The sequence below is a fragment of the Micropterus dolomieu genome, linkage group LG23 (assembly GCF_021292245.1).
Source record: "Micropterus dolomieu isolate WLL.071019.BEF.003 ecotype Adirondacks linkage group LG23, ASM2129224v1, whole genome shotgun sequence".
Taxonomy (NCBI): Eukaryota; Metazoa; Chordata; class Actinopteri; order Centrarchiformes; family Centrarchidae; genus Micropterus; species Micropterus dolomieu.
Genome location: NC_060172.1, coordinates 18,763,867 through 18,791,342, shown reverse-complemented (window position 1 = coordinate 18,791,342; position 27,476 = coordinate 18,763,867). Strand labels below are relative to the sequence as shown.

Sequence of the window (27,476 nt, the reverse complement as noted above, 5' to 3'; positions counted from 1 at the left end):
AAACAACCAAACCTGCAGGACTGCAATTTATGTATATACTCATAGCCAGAATCACAAAATCTGATTAATTTTGAGTAGTTTTAGAAACTCATTACTTATCGTAACTGGGTATTATCTTAATATACCTTTTTTTCAGTGTCAGGCAGCTGTTTTAATCCTGTTTATGTTGTTTGTATTTATTGTTGTCACAATTCTTCAGTGTTGCCCCCTTGTCCGGGACTCTCTTGACTTTTACCTGGTACTAGAGCTGCAATGATTGGTTTATTAATTTTTAGTCCCTCGAAATGCTATATGTTTTGCAAATAATATTCATTTTTAAAAAGTTATATTTCAAGCAGTAATGGCAGGAATTTTCTGGTTCCATCTACTCAGATATGAGAGTTGGCTGTTTTTCTTTGTCTTACATCGTAGAAAGTTTTATGTCTTTGGCCTACTGGTCGTAGAAAGCAAGACATTTGATGGCATCACCTTGTGCTCTAGGATACTGTGATGGGCATTGTTTTTATGTTTTCTGATCATTCTAGACCAAATGATTAGGCGATGAACTGAGAAGATAATTGGCAGGTTTATTGATAATATTGTACATAATCGTTAGCTGCAGCCCCACCTGGTACCTGCCTGGTTAAAGAAAGGCTAAATGAAAAATGGAAAAGAAACTTCACGACAAGCCTCCAAAACAGTGACAGTGCTCCCTGTCATAGATTCATGTCTCTTAACTCTACTGGAGGGAACAGTTTTCTTGGAAAAGTCTCTCTCATAGGTGTTCATTTGGGTATAGATCTGGTGACTGTGAAGGCCAAAGCCTCTGATTCACATAATTTCAGTGACTCGTGCACCATTTTTCCTTTCAGTTTTTCACCCATCTGTATGCATCTGCTGCCCTAAATGGACACAGCTGTGTGTGGCAGGTATTTGGCCAGGTGATAATCTAAATCTCACGCTGAGTTGAGTACAATTTTCTCAGGTGTTGAGAAATGCAAATTGGGTGTTTTTTTGGATGGAGGGTGGGTTGGTCATACACTGTTTATTATGCTGCAAACATGGGACCAGAAGAACACCGTCACATAATGACAAAATGTCAGCAGCCCCTCTTTGTGTTTCCTTCATTACAAACCTCTCCACTGAGGCAAAGAACTTGACTTATTTTCAGCATCTTGATTCACTGTGTTACAGTTCCCTGCTGACTGGCTGACTAATACACTCTGAATATATATTCACAGCTGGATCCTGCCAAGTGACCTGAGAGAACTGACAATGGCAAAACTTCAGGCTTCACAAATATAAAGAAAGGACTAATGAGAGGATGTCTAAACCTTATAATAGAGCCACTGGGACACACTAACATGGACTCTGACCTCACAACAAATAAACATAGGGAGTCTTGTTGGCAATCAAGTGGGGCTGCCCTATTTTTCTTGTAATGTTTTCTCACTAATAGAGATGTGCTTTTATCCTGCCTCCTGAGCTTTAATCACTTCATAAATGAGACTGTGACTAAAAAAAAAAAATAATAATAATAATATAAGGGAGTGACACGTAATAAAAGGTCTTTGAAAGGCTGAATCTCGGAGCAGTCATTTATTTTAGAAATTTATTCAATAGGTCCACATTTAAAAAAAGAAAGAAAACTTTGCATTTACAGATTGTGTGAATGAACCTGAATGAACTGATAGACTGAAAGAGTCTCTGTTGAGGTTACACAGCAGTCGTCTGAACAAGAACATTAGCATTTCAAAGTTCATTTCAGATATGGCAATTTATTTCCTCCACAACAGTGAAAGGTGATGATAATGTGCTGTTTCAATAGCCTCTTAAGAGTGGGTATTTATCAAAATGAAGCAGTATCTTGAAGGGTGCCAAAGTTTGTGATTTCAGTTGAGCCTGGTGATGATAAACTCAGATTGGAGCTATTGGGAAATGGAGGGTAACTTTCTGTCCTTATACTGCAGTTTTAAAGCTGTAGAAGAGGCAAGCCTCCACTGGACGTATCTCAACTTTGTAAAGTTGCAACTGGCAGAGGAACTGTGCCTTGATCTTTGTTTGCTGCTCCCTTATGAAGTGGAAACCTGGCAGCCACGGGAACACGTGAAAGCAGATTAGGGTGTCAGATCACAACCCTGCTGTATAATACATTCAACATCTCTCCAAATCCAACCTCATTTTCATTAGCATTTAAATATTGTCATCATCTATTCCACTCCACATCCCTGCCACACTTATTCCAAGTCCTGCTGCAGTGATGACCTTCTATGGGGAAGAAACAGGACCCGGTCAGCCAGAATTCTGTGCCGTGGGCATCAGAGAAAATTACATTTGAAATTCCTAAACTGGTTTATTCACATTCACCTATGTACCCAGGATTGTGAACAGGGCGACATACTTAAATAATCAGCAGAAAAGTGCGCCATAGTGCTTTCTGTGTGTCTGCAACACAGTGGGAGTGTGCAGAGATCAAGAGAAATCTGAAGGAAGCTGGTGAATTCGTTCACCAGTTTCATTCATATATTCATATCATTCAATCATTCGCAATCGTCATCGCAACATTACAGCTCAAAGGTCAACCAGCCAAACAATAAGCTTGGCCACCCTGTGTGATTATAAAAAACAGTTGCTTACACACAAACTCACACACACAGATAAATGAAGAAATGTCCTGTAACATATACAATACCCTCAAGAGATGGGAATACAACTTAAAGTTCACCCCAGAAAGGTTACGTCTGCAACACCACATGAAAAATGCAAAGCTGACTGGATATAACATTTGGACCTATGTGTGTACAGACGTGTACAATTTGTGAGAGATGGAATCCGACCACCTGATTGCAGATTAAATAAGAAGACATGACAATTTTGCTTCACACAGTAAAAATGGGACTGACCTTGTGTAGGTTGTGGAAACGTTGCAGTAGAAAATTAAAATGTACTTTTTGTTGTTGTGTAGCCCTGGGCACGAAGGCCAAGGCCAGAGGCATCCTGGCACTACATATTCCAAAAATACACACAAATGTGCTGTAATTGCAACGTTACCTTAAAAAACGTGAATTGTGATGGGTGTGAAAAACCTAGACCTGTTTGGTACACCAAAGCCAATACTAAAAAGGCTAAATAATATTTGTCCCTGCAGGCATACATTTTTTAAAACTATTAATGTTGAATGTTTTATCTTTTCTTTGCTTCAGATATGATAGTATGAATGTAACTAAATGTGACCTGTCCATGTCTTATTCTGTCAGTCAATGCCCTGATTCCATATCAAATACAAATAAAATACACTGCACTAAATTGAGATATTTTGGCAGAACCATCACACCACCATGAACTGTATTTGCATACTAAAAACACTCTCTGAGTTAGTATACTGTATAGTGTGCAACTAGGACACAGAGAGTGGCTTCGAGAAAGTCAATGAAGCTTTACCTGCTCACAATTTGTAAGCTATCCGTTAAATAACTAAAGTAACATGTGTTTGACAGCCTGTAATAACATGAACCGCGGTAACTTTAACATACAGTAGTTTGTTAACAGTGCTGTCCAAAGACCATAAAATTAGCAATTACTGCCAACTCCGGAGTAGTGACAGGCAAAGTGAGAGGCTGGTAAAACTATAACCCAGTTAGCTGTGCACTGCGACTCGCCTGATGACCTGCATACCTGCCGGAGACATGATGGATGTATCCTCAAAATGTAACACCATTTCCATTTGGAGATTACTGGGTGACTCATCATCTCCCTTTAAGAGGATACACTCAGAAATACACATGCATCTAAACATCACACACAAACACACACACACACACACATACATAAAAAGCTGGATTCCAATATATCATCCTCCTGCTTGTCAGTCAGTGTTGTTCATTGTGGACATGAGTGATCCACAGATCCATCCTTCATGTTCTTTGCAGATTTCATTTCCTCACTCAATTATCCAGTAATGATTTGGTAAATTAAAAGCTCAGTTTATCTCAGAGTTTCCCCTAGCATTCAAAATGGAGCTCCTAAATCCTGGAACAATTCAATTTTTAATGGGTTCAGGGTAAGTTTTAGTGCAACATGATGGTCTAAATGCAATTTTAGAGGCTTTTTCCACATGTGAAAAAAAAAAAAAATTAGGTGATAGATAAAGATCTTTGTCATGAAAATGCACAGCTATAATGCACAAAATGTCAGCTATTGAAACATTCAATGCAAACATATCATCAAAGAATCAGCCATCAAAAATCCAATATCAGCAGAACCCTATACATACACACATACGCACACCCACCCACCCCCACACACACACACAAACACACACACAGCATGAATAAATCTCACACCTTGGTAGGCTTAAGCTGTTCTAGTCTGTTTTCTCTTCTGAGACAGGCAGCTGCCAGTCCATCATCCCGCCTGAACTCAGCAGCAGCAGTTTTCTTCTTATCCCGTCTGGTTCCAAATGGTTTGAGTTTGAATCAGCCAGAATTTATATCCAAAAGGCAACGACACACAAACAGTACGTGGACATCAACAAACTAATAAAAACATTCCAGAGGACAGATTTTGTGCGTAACTTTTAAAAAGCAATAGTAAAATCGCAAACCCAAACCTAAATATAATTTAGAGCCGTGGAAAGGTAAAGCACAGTAAGAGATGAGTGACAAAAAGAAAAATGAAAAAAGTAACTGAATCAATGAGATGAAATAAAATTGACAGTGCAGTAGCTTGCCTCTGTCTGAGCAGCATTGTGAGCACGTGTATGAGAGCAGTAGCTTGAAAATGGCACATACACTGAAACACCCGAATACAACCCCATCATCCACCTACACACACACACACACACACACACACACATTACCACATGCTGGTAATAGACCCAAATGAGGTTTAATTAAAACACGATTACATTACATTTAATTCATGATATGGTAATGTTGCTGGCATCACTGCTGCTCTCTGAGAAAGTCTGAGGGATAAAATTAACAGGATTACAAGTTCATCTGAGATCAGAATTTACAAAGTAAACAAACAGTGTGTGAGGCGATACTGAAACTAAAAAACACAGCCCAACAGAACCGAAAAAAGCCCCAAACGCTACTTAGAACCACAAAAAATTATGCATTTCCCATTTTCATATTGGTTTCCTAAAGGCATTTTTATTTGTTATTTTAAAAAAGCAGATTATCTGCTTTATGCAGTGTGCTGCATACTAAATCCAGACATACAACTATATGTAAAATAAAAGCAGAGATATTTGTTGCTCCAACATATTTTTAACTTTTCCATTTTTTTACAATAATATTCTCGTATGACTGGAGCTACAGGTTAAACAATATGTATAAAGCAGCTCTGTGTTCTCATCTTATTTCAGCAGATACATTTCACAGATAATACTGCATTGATAGGAGTTTATTTTATCTCAGAATTTCGGATCTGTCCTCTGCAGCTTGGAGTATGTCCTTTGGGATGAATTTAAATGCCCAATACACTTTTGTCTTCATAGCCAGCATCTATAGCAGCATTTCAAAACAGTCTGGAGATTATTACAAGTGAAGACCATTCCCTGCAGCAAATAATTCCCTTGTCAATAATGCATGAAGTCACATAAATAACAATATGTCTGTTTATCTGGCCTCCACAAGGTCATTCCTCCTCTTCCTGTACTTCCTCTTGTCATCTATTTCTCATCCTGAAGCCCTCATTTCTTCCCCACGAGCTGGCTATCCGAACATTACCCCTCATCATCCTTTCCATCCCGCTCATCCTACTGTCTCCCAACTCTTACTCAGCCATGTAAATAAGTGATGACCATCTTGGCATGATTGTAAGTTAGTTTGTTTTCTCTGAGACGAAAGTCAGGCTGCAAAAATCAAACATTCCTGCTCCGCCGAAGGCCACATCTGTGCATGTGTGCACACTGCAGACCCATAAATGCACGCACATGCGCGTGATCGCGCACACACACGCGCACACCCGCGCACACACACATGCGACAATGCAGCTACGCCCCTGGATCCCAGCTGAGCCATCACAAGTCACGGCTCTCTAAATTAAATAACATCAAATTAGATTAAAGTAAATGAAACATCACTGAGGAGTACGGGACGGGAGAATGGAAGGGTTGTGCAGGGATAGTGAGGGGAGGGAGAGGCAGTAAGATTTTGCATAGAGTTAAGGTGAAAGAGAGGTCATGTGGGAGGGGGGGGGATGAAGTCAAGAAGAGTGAGACAGAGGTTACAGTACACAAATACTTGATGAGGGATCGGGGGACCGTGTGGTTTGTGTGTGTGTGTGTGTGTGTGTGTGTGTGTGTGTGTTCGTAAATCTAATCTGGATGGCAAATAATGTGATGGAAATACTCGCCATGTCATGTGTGGCCTGCTCGTCAAGCTCAAGCGACAGGAATAATCAACTCAGCTGCCATGGGAATTGCTATGGCAACATATTAGATTCCTGAGTCATGCGTTCTTTGGACCAAACACGGAGCTGAAATCAGTGCTCATTTCCATGACAACATTGTCAAACATTTTACAGTAAACGTACCGGTCAGACAGCTGTTTAAAGAATGCAGTGCAGCAACAAAAGGCAGTTTTGTTCCATTCAAGTTCTGGTGAAGGGCCATAACAGCTCTGTGGAGGGTCGCTATTGCAGAGCCGAGGAGAATATTTTGCAACTACAATACTACATTTTTTTGTGAGTAATGCTCTACCTCTCTGGCAGTGAAGTGCCCTATAAAGTCCCCACTGCAGCAGGTGAATGGAGGCGCAGTGTTTCCTCAGGTATTAATATCACCCCTGGGAGGGAGCCGTAAACTGGAGACAGAGGCAGATGACTATGGTGGGGATCTTCATTCGGTGGTGGGCAGTAAATCAACTCCTGCTAGAGGCACAAGGAGGCTCATCACCCCACCCTCCATTGGCTGTAACCGGTTCCACTCAACCCAATCCGTCGACCTTCCTTCCTACTTAATTTGCCCCTTTTCCTTCTACTTTCCTATTCCTCCCAGCATTTTCTCTTTCACATGCCCACCCCTCATCTCCTTCCAGTGCTTCTACCTTAGATTTTCATTGAACTCCTTTTCGTCACCTCTCCCTCCACCAACCCAATTTTCTCAGTTCATCACTGCCAGTTGCGTTTTCCATTCCATCCATGTCTCCCTGGATTCCTCCCCCATCCTCTCTTCTCACATCCTGCTGGCACAATCCTCAGAGAACCAGAAAAGGAGGTCAGTTTTGTCACAACATAGGTTCACATTTTATTGCCAGGGTTGGGGCTGCCAGGATGCAGGATTGATGGTTTGGGGGCTTTCCGCTGGCCCAGAGAGTTGCTGTACAGAGCACGCAATAATCTACAAAGAAATGAACACAAAGAAAGCCAAAGAGAGCCAGGTAGAAAGTAAAGGATTAAAATAAAACATGTTGCAAGGGAAAATAGCCACCAAGACAGGGAAAAGAGGAAAAAGTGGAAACCCAGAAAATGCCAACAAATTATGGTCATTCTGACGTAGTGTCAATGTGTATTTCCCATTCAAAATGCAGTCAACAAACAAGTTGAGAAGGAAGTTAGTTGATTAATAGTTTATCTAACTTCTTCTAATTTATGTATTTCAAAGCAGATCTCAAAGCAGCATTGGTTAGGGAAACTCAAATCTCCCTCACCGATATAAATCGGTTAGATTAGAGGCAACGCTCTGAAGATGGAAATGGCATTTAAAAAAGTTGACAATTCTGTCTGATATCAGGCAAAGCAGAACATGCTGTAAACACAGCATTGGCATACTTGTTATGGCGAACATGTCAGCAAACAGTTGCCTATTTACACATCCAGCAGAGCAATATTAGCAATATTATTTAGAAGTACAATTTCTGGCCAATATTCATTTTGTTAGCTGTGTTTTAGTCTCTACCAACTTGTGAGGGAAATATCTAGCTCTTCAGCTGCTAAATGTTCAACAGCTAGTCTCTAACTTTGTTTGTTGTTTGGTGCTAGAAAGTGTACTGTGGGATTTTATACAGCAAAAAAACTAAGCTGCTGCTTGTTGTGGCTGAAAACTGATCATCAGAGTGATACAGTAACCAGGGTGCTAAAACTCTCTGTGGAACTGAGGGGAACTGCAAAGTCCCGCGATAATTCCCTGTGGGTCTGTCACTACAAGCAGCTTTTACATTACATATAGTCATTTAATCCATTTTTAATAAAATATTGATTAGTGCAGCATTAAGATGTGAATAAAATAGGTATCTCTGGGTATGTGTTGCTTGATTGACAGGTGTCTCAGTGTGTTATACTAAACTTGGTGTTTGTCCAGTTCAACAACTGACAAGATAGCAGTGCAAAGTAAATGCAACTCAAGACTTAAATACTCTCTTAAAGTTAGACATCACGTCCACATTTTCCTTCTTTGGTCTAACCTCTAAGATGTTTTTGCAGTCAGTACTTGTTATACAATATATGCTGAGTGTTTATTGTTTATATGTTTCTTGATCATGTTTTGTTTCATATTTTGTTTCATGTTTACTGACACACTAAGTCTCTTTGAACTGAACTGAATTGAAAGCGAGAGATAATGAACGGGATGTAGCTAGTGTGTGATTCATTAATACTAATGAGTAAAGCGTAGATCAGCAGCATCAAGCAGGTGTGGTCTCTCTCTCTCTCTCTCTCTCTCTCTCTCTTTCTCTCTCTCTCACACACACACACACACACACACACACTTGCACACTTGCACACATTCAGATAGGAATAAATGGGACCAGGCCAGGGACAAAAAACAAGGAGGAATGATTACATTTGCCCTTGTTTGGACTAGAACCGTGGCCAAAGGTCTCCATCTATTGCCAGTTTAATGCCCATAATAAACTCACCACTCTTTCTGTCAATAATGCCTTCATAACACCACTTTTATTGGCCATCTTACCAAACAACACACTCTTCAATCGTCAATGTCTGATCCCAGCTACGGTAATATCTGACCAGGAAGTCTGATTCTAATAAATGTTTGTAATCACAGTAGAAATCAAGTACATGTACATGTAAAAGAAAAAAATGTTTTAAAATACTTTTGTGCACGTCTGGGTTGACATTTTGGCCACCTCCTGCACATCACCATCTGTCAACAGCTTGTGAGGAATAAACAAACATACATGTACCATCCCTTTTGCATGTAAATATGCACAGATGCTCATAAACACACCGACTCTCCTTTTACAAGCAATCAAATACACATGAAATAATAAATCTGAACTTAGTCAGTTGGTAGAAAAAAAATCAGGTTTTGTATCCATCAGTGACACTATAAAATGTAAAAAGCACCATAAAACCTTAAAGCTATAGTTACAGTTGGCAAGTCTACATGATTTTGTTTGTTTGTTGTTGGGGGGGATTGACACATGAACATGGCAGGGTAGGTGTTCAGCGACAAGCTCACCTTGATGTAGGGCAGGCAATCAGAGTCCAGTATGTCCGCCCATCTCAAGCAGAAATGCAAAAAGACCTCCAACCGTCCTGAGAGCGGACACCAGGCAAAACAACAAGCAGAAGAGCGCGATGAAAGAGCTATCATCTCTGTGTGACATCATCAAAGCACTTCACACACTCACTTAAAATACAGTGACACACATCATAGCTGACATCCATCTGTTATGGCTGTGAATAAAGAATTACCCGCAACTCAAACCGTGCGTTATTTCTTATATTCAATCTTTCAGAATGTCAAACACGCAGTTACAGAAACACTTGAATGAGAAGATTGAATGTCCCAATTGATTTCCTCTGAATATCAGTGTGTGTGTGTGCGTGTGTGTGTGTGCCCTTGTTTGTGACTGTGAGTGTGTGTGCTTGCATGTCGGTTTTACACGGAGCTTCACCCCTCTCGCTGAATGTAACCTCTTTTTCTGTAATATTCACTTTGCTGTGGGGCAGACATACAAAGAACATGAAAGATGCTTGAAGATGAATGAAATGATGAGGGGAGAGAGAGAGAGAGGGAGAAAGAGAGAAAGAGATATCAGAGAGACTGAGGGAGAAGATGTTTTTCAGCAATTACTATGTCGCTGGTGCTGTGAATGAAAAAATGAAGGTTGTGTTTTTTTTCATTTCTTCTGTCTTTGTCTGCTTATTAGCCTCATCATGAAAGGGAGAACGTGAGCCAGTGTTAAGAATTGAGAAATGAAAAACTGTGGATTGGATTGAGTGATTGGACTGGCTAAATGTGTCTGTGTGTGTGTGTGTGTGTGTGTGTGTGTGTGTTGTTGTTGTTGTTTGTGCATGTGCAGGGCATTGTATGTATAATGGGATTCAGGAGCACAGCAGTAGAAGGACGGAGGGATCAAGGGCGTACTTAATATGGAGAGGTGCTCACCATTAACATGACAGCTAACTGCAGAGTAACAAAATAAGAGTACCTGAACATCCCTCGCTTTAACTCTCTTGTTCCTGTAGTTGCAGTACTCTTGTGAGAAAATGTTTTTTTTTATTATCAACTCTATTTAGCCATAAAGAGACAACTGAGTATGTCACTTTCTAGTGATTCCCAGCTCAGTGTGTGTGTGTGTGTGTGTGTGTGTGTGTGTGTGTGTGTGTGTGTACAGAGGCAACATGGCACTAATAAAGCAGGACTTGTGCTTAGAGCACTGCAAAGACATGTGTTTCAATATACAGGCGATATACTGATTCTGAATATACAACATGTATTTTTTGCTGCCTTGTTATGTATTTGTCCTTATAAACTGCTGACTATATGACAGTGTTGTGGAGAATGCTATTAGTTTAACTACATTTCCCAGCAATGTTTTGGTTGCGTAACTACTTCTAGTAGTGAGATATTTTTTCCACTAAATAGTGGGACAACGTGACCAGACACTACATCTTCATATTTATTTTTCAAAACAATCAGACATCAGTCTGTTCTCCACTGCACTGTGAACTGTTTTCTGATTCAGGAGAGAATTAAGCAGCGGGGTGGTTTGATGGTACAGAACAGAGATACCGGCAGCTGGTGAACCTGTCTCGAGGGACGCACTGGGCTTTGGAGAGCTGTTGAGCAGGATGGAAGCTGGTCTGGAACCAGTCCCCTTCAATCCCCACTCTGTCCACCTCCCACTGTACTGCAGGTGGAGCCCTTCTACTAATCTAATGATAAACCCAGTGCTGTTATAAAGTTACTATGCATAAATGTAAAAGTAAAAAATCCTTAGTGCCACTTTTTCCTTTTTTGTCAGACCCACAGCTGTACTACACATGCCTACCAAATGTTTTGTATCAGGAGTGGAGTCGCCTTTTCAGTGAAGTATATACAGAACGATGCTGTTTGTAAAACACAGTGGAAATACAAGCCTGAATCTAGAACCAAAGTCCTGAAAGGTTCTGGAAGGTCACGTAGTGGAAGAGATCTATTAGTTACAGTCCTACGTCAGATATGTGCAGGTGAAAGATGATGTGAGAGATGTTGTGATGAGGGATTGTTGCATTTGCACTGGGAAGGCTGAAGACCAATAGAGATCAGTCTGTGATTCAGAGTTGAAAAATTTCCAAAGAAGTCATGAGTCCTGCGAAAGGACCGAGGTACATAATGTAATATAATATGACTAGACAGTGATCTTGGTATCAGACTTAAATTATTTAACATCCTAATAAGCTACTACTGGAGGTTTAGAGTGAAAGTGGTGAACAGTTAAGCTCAAAATATTCTCTCTTACACATGCAAACAAAAATCTAAAAACCCAGTATCCACACACACACACACACACACACACACACACACACACACATACACACACACCAGAGGCGGTGTTCGCTAATTACTGACATGAGGATTCTCAAGAGGGCAAGGAAAACAGAGAGGTGCCCCTCAGCATCCTGGGACCTGTAGTGCCCTCCAGCATTGTTGGACCTGCCGTTCTCTCCACTTAATCACCATCGCTACCAGGTGACATGATCAGGGAGGAAGTAGGCCATACCAGAGTAGCAGGGAGACTGCTATGGTGTGTCTCAATTCGGATACTTCCGTTTGTACACATATATATGTAGTACACTGTGTACACCATGTACTTACTTGTGTAGTGTGGGAATTTCGACAAGGTAGTGTAATGATGACCGCAACTTCTGACCTCTTCTGCTTCTTCTTCTTTTTAATGGTGAATTGTAAACAAACGGATCCTTATTTCCAACATTTAACACACCAAAATATCTGCTGGCTTGTTTGCTCACTTGACTTTTTATTTATTAAAAATGAATATAAATTCACACATTTTATTTGCTTGGACGCCATTTTCACAAGTTTGAAAATATTTTCCTTCCGCTACGTAGCCAAGATGGCAACCATTGTGGGTGAGAATACACCATACACTCATAATGTGCTGCATTTTGCCATAATTGTCACTTAGGCACTGAGAATAGCAAGTGTAAGCATGGAAGAAACACAGTTCTAGTGTATGAGAGAGGTTGTGTGAGAGAGAGAGAAGAAAGGAATAAGATACCTTATTAGCATAATTAGACTTCTAGCACATATTAACACACACACACCCACACGTTTTAATATCTAAATATACATACACAAACAGGGAGAAGCTGCCAAATCTCAGATGATAAGATGAACAGCCTGAGGATTTAGGAGGTTGTGCCAAAGCACAAACACACACACACACACACACACACACAAACACACAGTCTTCCTTGCTTTCACTCTCAGATGAATCAACTGAAATCTTTTAAAGATAAAAGCTGCAACCTGGAGTATAATTTACCATCAACATTTTGCTTTTAAGCGTGACATGTAGAAAAGCATTTTTAGAACACTTCTTCTCAAGTTCTTGTATCAAAATTACAAACAACTCTGTTTGCGATGGCAAGCATAAATGCAAGCAAACATTTTATGGTTTCAAATAACGTGGACATGTCAGCCTCTGACAACAACGGAGGCCAGAGCTGCAGTTTGTTGTTCTGTGCAGACATCCATCATTCTGCTGTGTGCAGTTTCCTCTGCTGAGTCATCTCCTTCAAATTGTCTTTGTTCATGCCAAATCATGTTTTGAAATGAAACAACTGAAAGTTGACTGTCTGGTGACAGAGGTGGAAATGATGGAGTGGCTCAGATTGGCTCCTCCATATGACCCCCTTAATATAACTGGCTTAGAGTACGTGGAACTTAATATATGTTTGAATATCACACAACAAATGCGCATATTCATTATTAGTCTTATATATTTGTTATATATATATATATATAGTTCTATATATATTATTCTGTCAATTTTTATATTTATCTAAATACAAATACTCTCCCCCTGTAATATCTCTGCAAAACATAAACCTCAACCTTCATATTCAGGGTCAGTCCACACAAATGAGGATCGATCCACTTGAATGCCTCACACACACACACACACACACATTTAAATAAGGGAAGAAATATTCAACAAGCCGCTGACTAATTGCTTACATACCCTGAAGAACTTGATATGAAAGAATGACCAGCAGTCCACAGATGCTATAGAGGTTTAAGATAAATCGATTATGGGGAGAGCAGACCAACAAGGGTACCCACAAATAAACTCACACACACACACACTTAAGATCAATATCTAATTTGACACAGCCGTCACATTCACCATCTGCAGAGCAAAGCAAAGTGCACAGTGGGACCTTTAGCGCCAATCACTGAGCAGTGACAGTGACCATATGGCTCGTCTTGTGTAACCAAGACCCTTCCCATCCCCATCTTATGAAGGATAACTCCCCCTGAGGGATACGAGACTAATGTTGGGATCAGACTGCACAATGTCTGAAAATATGTTGGGAACGGAAATCAACGTTGGGCACAATCATTGCTCTTTTTATCCTTTGTTTTGTGTCATAAAGCCATCCATCTCCTTTTTTTGCACAGTTCTAATTTCAACTTTAAAACACTGAGTGTCTAAGTGTTGGTGGTACCCAAATTCCCCTCATCAATGTGAGAGTCCCTACATGTCACATTTACCGTTGATTGTGAACATAACATTTACAAACTAAATCCCATTTACCTCAATCCCACTGAGTCAACCAAAAACTTTTGGTTATGATGGAGCTGAAATGGATATATAATGTTTTGGAATACAATACTTCTGTAATTTAATAAAGTCCCACATAGAATACCTTTGTTGCAGAACGATTGGATTTTTCGAGGATGATTGGCTTAATTCAATTTGAGCACAGGATTGCCCAGACTGCTCTGTGTGCTGCAGCTGACGCCGATGATGTATGAATTGCTAAGTGAATGATCAAGAAGAAATTTTACTATGCAATGTCTCAGCAAATGCATGCATGTTTGAATGAAGAGTTTGAAGAAGAAAGTTATAGACTGTGTGTGTGTGTGTGCGTGCGTGCAGTAGCCCAGCTCTGTTGGCTTTTTTTCCTCCTCAGTGCTGCATGGATTTGCATCTCATTGACAAAGTTTATCAGCTAAAGATGCCACTCTCTCTGTGAGTTGCACCAAAAAGCCACTATAGCAGCCTGTTTGAACCAAAAGTATCTCTTTCTCCTGTTATTCTCACTACATCCACTCAAATGGAAAGGGATAAACAATAAAAGATGATGTTCTCATACTGCTGCCTGGTTAGTCCCCTATGAGGCTGCATGATTACAGTATAACAAAGCAATGTCTATATAAAGGTTTGTCTCGACGAAGAAAGAGGCATACAGATATAACACACACACACACACACACACACACACACACACACGGTCACACACATATAAATCATCCTAAAACAAGCCCTGTAGATTAAAAAAAGTCAGCCTGTCAAGTCAATTATTTGTTCCATGCAGTCAACTGACGCCAGATTTTGACAGATTAGACATATCAGACCAGATGACTGATGTGAGGTGTTGACCTTGCCAGGTACAGACAAATGGCACACACACGAATACAAGTGCACATATGGTACAAGCATATGCAAACACTCTCAGACACAAGCGTCACCCTCAATATATAAAATATGGAAATTTGTGTCCAATATTGTGTCCTCCAATATTTGCATTGCCCTGTCATAAAATATCTTCAAAAGGTAAAAGAAAGCTAATTTCTTCCCTCAATATTCAGTGTTAAACCTTCCCCAAAACACAGTGGATGTTCACGGTATTGATAGTACACTGACTTGTAATGGGTGAATGGCGTCTCTGTCATTGCCACTCCAGGCCCTCACGACCTGCTACTGCTCAATGTAACATTTGAATCACGGGACATGTATCACAACAATGGCGCAATGCTTTACGGCACCAACACAACTCTTCAGCGAGCAAGTCATAAGAAAAAGCAAAAAGTATAAAATGTACAATGTCAGTTCTTTGGAAGAAGCTAGCTCAGTATTTTCAGTATGGATATCATGGCAGAAGCTGTGAAGAGACCAAATCGAAGAAAGGAGAAAGGAAGAGAAAATGAGAGAGTGACTAAACAAGAGACCGAACAAGAGTAAATATTGGAGCTGGCCTGCTTTGTCTTGGTTTGTTTTGCTTGCTTGATATTTGGCTGTGTTAGCAAAGTTGTTGAATTGAGCAAAATCAGCAAGAGGTTTCACAGACAGGCGTTTAGCCACTACCTATAAATCTAGAGTTGATTTTAGCAAACTAACCACATAACACACTCAGACATTGGTAACGTTACTGTGAGTGCTCTTGTGTTGGTTGCTGTCTAGCTTTGGTGGCTAGCTTGCCACCCAAGTTTCAAGCAACATTACGCTGCTGCTGGTGGAGAGCCGGTTATGTTGCCTGTTCACCCGACATCGGAGAGGGCAAGCGTGCAACATAACCGGGCTCAGCAGCCTCTATGGACACAATGTTAGCTAAAAGCAGAGGCGAAGAGACCAAAGAGGACGCTGACTGAGGAAGCTGAGAACAGAAAAACAGAGTGACCAATCAAGATGCTCCTGGACATTGGCGAGAGCTTTATGAAATAAAAGGCTGCAAGACAGACACCGAGCTGGCATTCTTGCTGTTGTTCTAGTAAGTAATATTGTTGTGTCTTGTTTGCAAAGCTGGTGTCTTTCTAGATCTGATCATAATGTAATCACAACAATGCATGTGTACAGCGGCTCTTATTTACGATAGCGGGGAATTACACTCCAAAACAGCAGGGGTGCCAGGGTGAGTTTCATGAAACTGTGTCAGTGGGTAAAATTTCTAAAACATATTCATAGTGTATATGTATAGTGTATATTTATAGCGTTTTGGGTATCTTTACAGTATGTTCATAACAAAATTTGGTGTTTGGTGCACTGTTGGGACACGTCAAGTAAATTTTACTTATACAGCCCTATATCAAAAATCACAATTTGCCCCAAAGGGCCTTACAATCTGTACAGCATACAGTAATCTCTCGCTTTAGACCCTCATTTTGATTGAGGCAAAACTCCTAAAAAAAATGGAAAGAGAAAAATGCCTCAGGAAGATAAATAGTTTCTCTCCCAGGACAGACATCCAAAAGATGTTGTGTGTCCAGAAAAGATTCACAACACAAATACATGGTATACAGTTACAATGACAAATGCAGATTGTAAAACATAAGTGAAGAGAATGGATCCAGGAGGAGCACAAGTGCCTGCATGATGAATGCACACCAATGTGTTGTCTTTGCAATGCAGATCACGTTCAGTCTCCTTATCTTTCTACACAATTATGAATTGTCCTTTTTAACACTCCATAATAAACAAACAAAGGTCACATGTGAAAGTTCCTTCTTGACCTTGAAAAAAAACCCTAGCTAGCTGTTCCCCTGTTTGTAGTCTTTTTCCTGACCTAATCACCTCCATTCTCCAGCTATGTACTTAACGCACAGACATGTCAGTGGTTTCCATCTTCTCATTTAACTCTTGTAATGAAGGTGAATAAACATATATCCCAGGATGTGGAGCTATTTCTTTAAATCCTTGTAATTCGGGATCTCATATCCTGAGCTAAACCTAATCCTAAATATGGCTTTGATTTTAATCCCAAGTGCAGTACAAAAGTGTGCACCTTAATAATTAAACAAGTCATCATTTTGGAGAATTGTCCTTTGCCTTTTCCATTTGTGAAATGTGGACTTTTGGCCTTTTTTTTGTGAGGGTGAGATGGGACAGGAAATAGCGATGACAAAGTGAAACTATGACTTTGGTTCTCAGTTTATTTAAAACAGCTCTATCCAACAATTAGATACAAGCTAACATCATAGTAGATTAATGAATAAAATATTGGTCAAATAACCTTAACTCACCTCCAGTCCATTACCATAAACTGAATGAGCAGGAATGAGGATAAGCCTACCCAAGCATTTTCCTATTGTTCTTTGAACCATAGCCCAACTGCAGTAAGAGCAGGCGTAAGAGCAGGGATTACATTCAACTGTTCTGCCTCCATTTCTTTCTCACGCATTCATTCATTCCTCGCCAAGATCACAAGTGTGATACCAAACAGGGAAGCAGCTCACTTTCATCTGCAGTGGAGCACAGTAGCCATGAAAGGATCAATATCTCTGGAGAAGCAATATAGTGTTTATATCCCCTGGTACCTGTGTATAACTTGGCTTCTTCCCAAAATACAATCCTACAGAAAAAGTAATGCCCTAATTCTGTTTAGATTTAGTGTAGTGTGAAAGGAAAGATATTAAAACCTCTTGGTTGGTGATTTTACTGGATGACAACACCTGTCACCGACTTTACCTCCTCCAAGTGCCTCACACTGGTGGAAAGAACGGGGTTTGCATTCTTGCTTTTGCTGAGATGAGGCCTCCAGCATCCAATTATTTCACTCCTTTAAATGCCTCCACAGCAAAACCTCTTCAAAGGCCTATTCTCTCTTTTTTCTCTGTGTAGGACGTGATTTCAGTCTTTATAGCCCTTCCTTTCCAGCCAGCGCTGCCTAGAATGCAATTCACGGTCTCTAAATGTACCACTACCCCTTCTCTCCTATTACTCTAATCTGTGTGCCAAATGCCATGGGATGGATCACAGCTAAAACAGATGGGAGAAACAATCTTAGGGTTTAGTTAAAGAAGTATAGCAAACCCATCTCCCGAGAAAATGAACTCTCTGAATGATAGTCATTCTCCCAAATCTGATATTCCTGTGGCTGCTGGACATCACGCTGTGATGAGTCCCTCTGAGGGAAACCCTTTCCCTCATCCACTTATCTCCCTCACTGTTCTTTAGTTCTTGGAAAATCCTTTTTAGTGTGTAATCATAATCTCGCCCGAGCGGATCCATCTTTGCCATTGAGAATGTTTATTAAAAAAAGGCCCTTAAAGTGATTCTGTAATAGGGAAAGTTTCTTTTTTATTTCTGTGGAGCATTCAGTCTACCTCATTTCGGCATTTTTTCTCCACGCATTATAAACAACATTTAGGTGAAGCAGTGATTTGGTCTTGACCCCTTTCTGTTTTAATTTTCTACAAGTACATACACTTACACTGCCAACGCTGAGGAGGTTCATTCACGCTAACCTTTCTATTCTCTGTTGTTTTGTTTATTTTGTATATATCACAACCCCTTTGCTTTATCGTTCAGTCTGTCCTTTGCATTTGTTTTTATTTACAAATATAACAAATCCAGATTCAACACTCCATTTTGTTTTACTGGTACTGGTACTGTGCACAATGACAGTAAAGCTGAATCTAATTTAATCTAACATGTGGTCCATACTAGAAATGTGTACACCCAGCTCATCTCAGTTCAGGTCATATCTTTATTGTCCAACAAGGTAAATTCTTTTTGCAGCAATATAGCTGTAAAATGATAAACCCACAAAAACTGAAAAAAGTATTAAACACTAAACAAGTATCAGAATCAGAGTCCCAATCTGCTTTATTGCCAAGTATTTGCTTTTGTGTCTTGGTGCATAACAATAAACATAATAAACATAAATATGGAATATATAGTTCACAAGATGTAAAAAATATAAAAGAATAATAAAGGATATGCACAATACTGCAGTTTGTGCAATGATATGGAAAAAAATGTTACACTGGATTTACATGTGCAAACATTTACAGTATGTACTGTAAAGGGGGGTTTAGGGGGGTATGAGAGTCAAAACCCCTTTACATGTATTTATGTTTTCAATTATTATTACTGTCTCTTCTCTCTCTCTTCTTTTTTTTCTTCGGAGGGAGGACCTTTCATTAACTGGAAGAATACATATGTAATTGCTGTTGAATTGATGAAATGAATAATATGAATAGAATTATTATATACTATAAAACTCACAGGGGCTGTTATTCTGTGTAACGAGTGCTTTTACTTTATACTTTAAGTACTTTTAGTGGATGGTAATTCTGTTCTTTTATTTAAATAAGGTTTTAAAGGCAGGCCTTTTATTTGAGTATTTTCTATTGTTCTACAGCTATCTGTACTCAAGTAAAGGTTCCAAATAAATACACCATGTAGGGAGCATCCTGGACAAGCTGACATTTGCATATATTTGTATATTGTATATTATATGTGAAAATGCAACATTCCCACATCAACAATTTGCCAACCCCTAGCATAAAGAGCCACAGGAGGGAAATCAAACAGTGTTGCACCTGTGTGAAGGAGTGTAGTGAGAACGATGGCATGATTTATATGTGCCACAAAACCCGAGGCTTGTTGAGTTATTTGCTGATTACTACAATAAGTATATTTTCATTAGGTGGAAAGTGTAGTACAGTTAAAGGCTTCCCTGGATAATTAAAAGCAAAGAAGAAAGGATAGGTGGAGAAGTCAATTGTATCATTGGCAGCCACTGGGAAGATCAACAAAGGTAAGTACTAATAACAAGTTGTGATAGACAGACAAGCAAACACACCACACAAATATTGTAATAAGCAATGATGGGAAGTAACATTTACTTGAGAACCTGAGCTTTACTTGAGTATTTCAATTTTTCTACTTTACATTTCTGCTCCACTTTAGAGAGAAAATATAGCACTTGAACTTCACTACAGCTACAGTTACTCTACAGATAAAGATTTTAAGTAAAAACTGTGATATTACTAGAAAATACAATGTATTGTTAAAGATTAAACTAGTGGTTCAGTTTTACACACACAAAAAAAATGTCTTATTTATGTATATAAAGTAGGACACTTGATGACACAAACAGATATTTTAGGTCAAGTTTTCTTCTGTCTATGAAATATTAGTTACCAACACAGATTTTGACTTTCATTTACCAACCCAAAATCCAGCTTGGGTTAATGGGGCTGTATGTAGTTTTTCAATTAAATCACTTATTAATAAATCAAACTTTAACTGCCTTTTTGTCAATTGGCTTTAGTAGCCTCACTTAGAAATGAAACACATGCCTGTTTTCTCTGTTGCTTGGAACAGCCACTATTCTGCTTTTAATGTGAAGGCACTGGGTCGGGATGTAGCTACATGTGCGCTCCCAAGCCTCTACCTGACTACAGCGACAACACCGCAGCTAACGAAATGCAGTCCGCTAACACCACAAAACAACCGGCTCCCAGCAGAACACAGACTCCATGTAAGGATACAAATAAATAAAGGTTTATGTGATTAAGCAAAGGAGAATCAGATGATGTTAGATGAAAACAGTCAACATCAGAAAGCCTGAAGTCATGTTAACTCGCCGGCTAACACTGAGCACTTGCTAACGTTATCAGGTGCAAAGTTGCATCTGGTGACCTTTATTACTGTCCTGTGTACCACGCTAGCCTATAGTAATGTAGGCATGGTAGCCAGCTAACGTAGCTCGGACCTGCCGCAGTTTGCTTCGTAGCGTTCAATTTAGATTTATTGTTGTTTTACTGATACTCAGGTACAGAGCTTCTCCACCAGTCGCTGTAACTAAAGTGACAGTAACAGTTGAACGTTGAAGTAACAGAGCCCAAATGTGACAAGTGGTATATGAAAGTAAAGTTCCTAACTTATTTTGATACCAAGTAATCTATTTGAAAAGTTTATTATTAAAGAAGTTTATTCCAGTACTACAGTATTTCATTTTTGGGACATGTAATTTCATTTCATTTATAATAGCTAATGTTTATAATAGAGTTTATATGAAGATGTTGACTGTTTAAAACTATACAGCGATAAATATTAAGAAGTGGAATGCAGATAATGCTGATTCTTGTCTGTGTGGGTTAATTGCTCCTCAATGTGTTGGTAATGCCTCGGGGCTCCAGTAGGGGGGTCGTGCTTCTCTTCCTCATTAGTGATGTGCAATACCACTTAATTCCTATCTGATCCAATACCAAGTAATACCCAGGCTGGTATTACCAATACCAATACTTTTTACATATTTTATTTCTAGTTTAATGTGACCTCCCTCCTCCCGTTTCTGTATTTATGAGAGAAATAAGGAGTAGCCTTACCAATTCAAAATAATAGCTGTATAATGACAAGACATCAAACTACTGTCACATTCTTTAATTATAATAAAAATATCCTGCTCAGAACTGCTGCTTCATAACATCATCATATTATTGTGACAGACTTAATCTCAGATGTTTAGCGAAGTTTGCAGTGTTGCCAAAGTAATTCGCTGTCTTTGCACACACATCACACAGAGCAACATTATTACCTTCACAGCTAAAACACAGCCAGACGTGACTGTTTTTACAGTCGGCCATTCAATCGCGGTAACGTTAAATGTAAAGGGCTGCAGTAGCTCACTTCAAAGAAGCTCCGTCACAGAGCCGTAGCGCAAGCGTGACTTTGACAGGCGGAAGGAAAAGTAGTTCCTATCAACTGAGTATAATTAGACCATCCTGGTGACAGTAAGATACTTATAATAAAACACACACTCACTCCAAGTGACTGAGTTTATATATCGATCCATTTATATGAGTATCGATCATAGAGCAGGAAATGTTGGTATCAGAAATATCGATACTTTAGGATCGATCCGCACATCTCTATTCTTCATTCAATACAGATTCAAATCTCGTTCCTTAAAATGAACTAATCTTTTTTTGAGTCATTTCGTTCAGAATGGGCCACATCAGGTCCTGATTCTGCAGACAGAGAAACACATATGAGCACATCGCTCTCAAACACGGCAGGTTGTTCACCTGTCACGAGCTGTGAAACAACAGCACGGCTCTGTTGGTAAATAAAAAGGAAAAGTTACGTTGCGTTTTCTGGCGGACCTGGATCAGCTGTTAGCTGTTTACAGGGCTAATGCTAACGTTGCTACGTGGCTGTGCTTTAATGTTTTAATGACCGGGTCTGTTTGTTTTGGAGAGGAGACGACCTCTGAGGTAATTTGGCTCCAGGTAGAACCCTGTCAGGGCTCTGAAGTGGACCCACAACAACTCTCATCAGCTGTTAGCTGTAATGTTAAACACTAGCAGGACTAAAGTTACTGCGGCTGTGTTAAAACTATAACTTAGTACAGCATCACTGCGCTGTAATAATGTTATGCTTTATAAAATGTCACATAATTAACAAAATAGCTATATAATGTCAGTCCAGTGACTGTTACCTGAAAGCCGACCTCATTCTCCGGCGCTGGCAGCCACTGAGCCTGCTGAGTGAACGAAAGACTGAGGACGACCCATGTGAGCGGTGAACGAGTCGTTCATTCCTGCTCCACAGTAGCTGTCACGTGACAAATGAACGACTCTGACCTAGAGACCAACAGTTGAGAGTCTAATCAATTCTGTTTCCTGTGCTGACGGAGCCCATGCAGCTGCCGTGTGACGAGTGAACGTAAGAGTTCAAGATCCTTCATGCATGCGTGAAAATGAACGAATCACTCACAGAGACAACCCGTTCCTCCTGAGTCATACACATGATTAGGTCTTATGAACTAAACGTTCTTTGAACGACAAGAGCTACGTGTGTGTGCTTCTTCAACTTTCTCCCGTTATTTTTCCCCTTTTTAAGTAATTGCCACTCACATAGCACTGTAAACCTAAACACCTGTTGAAAGGACACTTACTTAATTGTAAGTCGCTTTGGATAAAAGCGTCAGTAAAGTTTGGGGCTAACTGAGACGATGTGTATGCTAGCAGCCGGAGACCTCATGGCTCCGTCATGTCTGAGTCCCGCCATGTCCAAGCGTTTACTTTGGTGTTTAAGCTAGCTACTGTTACGCCCACATATTTTTGCTGCAAGGTTTCTTGTATATTTATCACTATAATGGTGAGTTCATGTCATGCAGAGACAATGAATAATGTTAAAAGTACATTTCATTTAAGTGTTAAATGAGAACTCAGTTAAAAAGGAGTATTAAAATGTAATTTGATAACTTTGGTTAAAAAATCACATTTCATATGGTAATGTAGTTAAAAAGATAATTTAGAATGCATTAAGAAGATACTTGTAACTGTGGTCCTGAATCTGAGTGCATGAATATTGAAATGTATGGTTTTTTGTATACATTGTAAAAAAGGTGATTCAATACAGACGAGTGAAGGCGAGAGCTGCGTGTGTGTGCTTCTTCAACCTTCTCCCGTTACTTTTCCCCTTTTTAAGGGCACAACACAAACATGTCTGGAGAAAAGCAACAGTCGGCATGCAGGTGTTCCCGTGTTTATTGCGGGATTTCTGTATGAAAGCAGTTGTGTTGTGGATTATGCTCGCTCATGAATTCATGCATATGATTCAAGCACGTGTACAAGCACATGACACACCTCTAGTGGCCGCTGAAAACTACAGATTACCCCTTTAATAAGGAACTTGAAACAGTTACAGCATGGAATTGTCTCATGTAAAGTTTCTATGTGAAGACTGACACTAGATGTTAACAAACAGAATCTAAAAACCTCAATGTATTTTTTATTTATTTGAATGTTGTTTTCATCTTAAGACAAGAGGGAACAACAGGGAGGTCAGATTCAGAATCACATTATTTGATATATGCAGTAAATGTGCAGACATTTGTCTTAAAAGCAGTGGTGCTGAGATACAGCAGCATTTTCCCAATGTAGCCAATAACAACAAGGTTTGAAACAAATCAGTCCCAAGGCAGCCTAAACAACTTTCTTACAGTGGGAGAGAAGGGAGTTAGTGATGTAAGCGGCACTGTTCCATTCCCCATTAAACATAATCTTTTAGTTGTTCTTATACACACATATACCCACACAATCTGTGTGGTGACTACCCATAGTGAACTGAAGATTGTAGATCCCTTTTACTGATGCTGTGAAGAAACCTACAAAATAGAAAAGGAAAAGCAGTAATAATTGATTAATGTACATTTACATGACCACACATTCTCATGTGACCTGCAGTATATTATCTGCAGCTGGATTGTAAGCATTGCCAATATTGGTGAAGACCTTGCTGTATTTCAGTGTCATGTCTGTCTTGTATGGTTCAACAACTCCTGCATTAGTCAGAGCTATGTAAAAGGCCACCTTTGGTTTCTCTGTTAACACAAAAAGTGTAAAAGCTGCTACAGGCTGATGAAACACTTTTACTGTGATACCCTCTCATGCAGTCACAGCTGTACATACAACATGTTTATTAATACACAGACACAGACAAACACTCACAGAACCACACTTATCCTAATGCTGAAGTCTTTTAGAGTGACAGGGTTATCTGATTAGATTCAGAAAAGTGAGTAAAACAGTTTTCTTCACTCTGTCTCAATACTTATCTCATTCTCTCTGATATATTATAAATAATATAAAAACTGTTCCATGTTAGAACATAGTGATAGTATTTTAAATCTCATATAATTTTTTTTGTCATATTCATAAATTAAATACATTTAATAACTGTAAGTCCATAGAAAGTTACTGTTCTCTTGCGCCCTCTGATGGTAACCAAAACACTTCAAAAATCAGTTTGTACAATTCAAAAGTCCTTCAGATTGCTGAACTATGGTCAAAGATCAGGACTCAGATAATCATATATTCAGTGTCCCTTGATTTAAGGTAGAAACCCTCCTGTTTTTGAGTGTTTAGATTGCTGATTTTCATGTGGGATAATGAGCCATGACTTATAGTATGTTATATATTATAATGAACCATCACTTACTTTAGATCATTTTTTACACATTAGACTTCAGTTTGACATGATGTATTATTATCATGCATCTGTGTTAAACACTTTGAGACAATATTTTTATGACCAGAGGGTGGTAATTCTCGCCTTATAAAAGGTATCAGCTGCAGTGAATCTTACCAAATCTACAATAACTTCATATTGTGTTTTTATAAAGATGAAGGGTCACCATCACACTGGTGATCATTATCCTTTCCCTGGATGACCTGGCTCACCTTCTCCTCACAATCCTCCTGCACAGATTTCAGCTAAGCGGCTACCTACTCCTGACTTACAAGTTTTGTCTAAAGAAAGCTCTACCTTACAGGATTTTTTTAACCTTCTCGGCCTCTGTCTGCAGCGCAGGTTTCCTTTCAAAGAGAGGATTTCAGTCTCTTTCTGTCTGCAAGAGTCAAAACCAGTTTGACTCTTGCAGACTCTAAAGCCTTCACCAGGACATTCATGTAATTTCTGGCCAATAACAGAGTTGACAAAAACTTGAGAACGATGATTTGATTTCCATAATCAGTTATTACAAAGAAAGTCACTGTTATATCAGCAAGAAAACCTGTTTTAAAACTTCAGATGTGGTCACAAAATGCACCAAGGATGTGACTGTATCCTGCTACATTTATCTGAAACTGCGCTATAAAAAATGCTTTTGTAATACACAACATATACACGTCATATTAAAAGTCACTGTTGTATTAGATCATATTTTCAAAACTTTTTAGAGGCTTTTTTTCTTTTTCTACTGTCCTGTTTTATCCTGTTTTTATTTTTTAGCTTATTACATACATGTCTTTTTGCCACCCTGATTGTCCATACTGTAATTTTATTATGTTGGTATATTTAGTACATACATGAAACCTATTGCATTTCTGCAATTCCTCCTCTTTTGCTCTTCCTGAGGTCTCTTCCACATTTTCTCCATCTGATAGGATTTTCGCTTTTAGATGTTTTATTACAGAAAATATATGAAACCTATGACCCAAGTAATCACACATTCTGTCATTGTGTTACTTCTGGAATTATGATGAAAATAAATTATTCCTCTTCATGCTGGGGACCCCCTGGAACTCTATCAAGGAGACCTGGGGGTCCCCGTACCCCACCTTGAGAACCACTGATCTAAACAACATCCTTACAGTGGGAAGAGAAGGGAGCCACTGAAGGTGCTGTGTATATTTCCATTGTCATAGAGAGAACAGCCTGATGGGAGAATCAGGTGGATTTCATCTCCTGCTATCAGCTCTAAGACAACAGAGTTAGTCATATATTCAAGTCACTTGTCAACTTTCCACTCCGCATTATGCATAACCCCTTGGTTGTTGTTGTACACAAAAATACCCATATAACCTGTTTGGTAACCACATGCAGTAAACCGGAATAAGTAGACCCGTTTGACTGGTGCTGTGAAGAAACCTACAGAGTAGAAAATTAAAAATTGCAACAAATGATTAATGTACATTTACCTGACCACACATGCTGACCTGTATACAGGTGCTGGTCATATAATTAGAATATCATCAAAAAGTTGATTTATCTCAGTAATTCCATTCAAAAAGTGAAACTTGGATATTATATTCATTCATTACACACAGATTGATATATTTCAAATGTTTATTTCATTTAATTGTGATGATTAAAACTGACAACTAATGAAAATCCCAAATTCATTATCTCTGAAAATTAGAATATTACTTAAGACCAATACAAAAAGGATTTTTAGAAATGTTGGCCAACTGAAAAGTATGAGCATGTACAGCACTCAATACTTAGTTGGGGCTCCTTTTGCCTGAATTACTGCAGCAATGCGGCGTGGCATGGAGTGGAGTCGATCAGTCTGTGGCACTGCTCAGGTGTTATGAGAGCCCAGGTTGCTCTGATAGTGGCCTTCAGCTCTTCTGCATTGTTGAGTCTGGCGTATCACATCTTCCTCTTCACAATACCCCATAGATTTTCTATAGGGTTAAGGTCAGGCGTGTTTGCTGGCTAATTCAGAACCAGGTACTGGTAGCTTTGGCACTGTGTGCAGGTGCCAAGTCCTGTTGGAAAATTAAATCTGCATCTCCATAAAGTTGGTTTTCTAAAACTTCCTGGTAGACAGCTGCGTTGACCTTGGACCTCAGAAAACACAGTGGACCAACACCAGCAGATGACATGGCACCCCAAACCAACACTGACTGTGGAAACTTTACACTGGACTTCAAGCAACGTGGATTCTGTACCTCTCCTCTCTTCCTCCACACTATGGGACCTTGATTTCCAAAGGAAATGCAAAATTTACTTTCATCAGAGGACATAACTTTGGATCACTCAGCAGCAGTCCAGTCCTTTTTGTCTTTAGACCAGGCGAGACGCTTCTGACGCTGTGTCTTGTTCAAGAGTGGCTTGACACAAGGAATGCGACAGCTGAAACCCATGTCTTGCATACGTCTGTGCGTGGTGGTTCTTGAAGCACTGACTCCAGCTGCAGTCCACTCTTTGTGAATCTCCCCCACATTTTTGAATGGGTTTTGTTTCACAATCCTCTCCAGGGTGCGGTTA

At 39.5% G+C, this 27,476-nt stretch overlaps 1 long non-coding RNA gene across 1 annotated transcript; it reads left to right on the top strand.

The window, feature by feature from the left end:
• The first annotated feature begins 6,835 nt into the window (after nt 1-6,835).
• On the top strand, nt 6,836-9,654 carry LOC123963631. The gene is made up of 2 exons (XR_006823232.1): nt 6,836-7,204; nt 9,382-9,654. It is a non-coding gene; the product is annotated as an uncharacterized LOC123963631 (long non-coding RNA).
• Nucleotides 9,655-27,476: the final 17,822 nt, after the last annotated feature.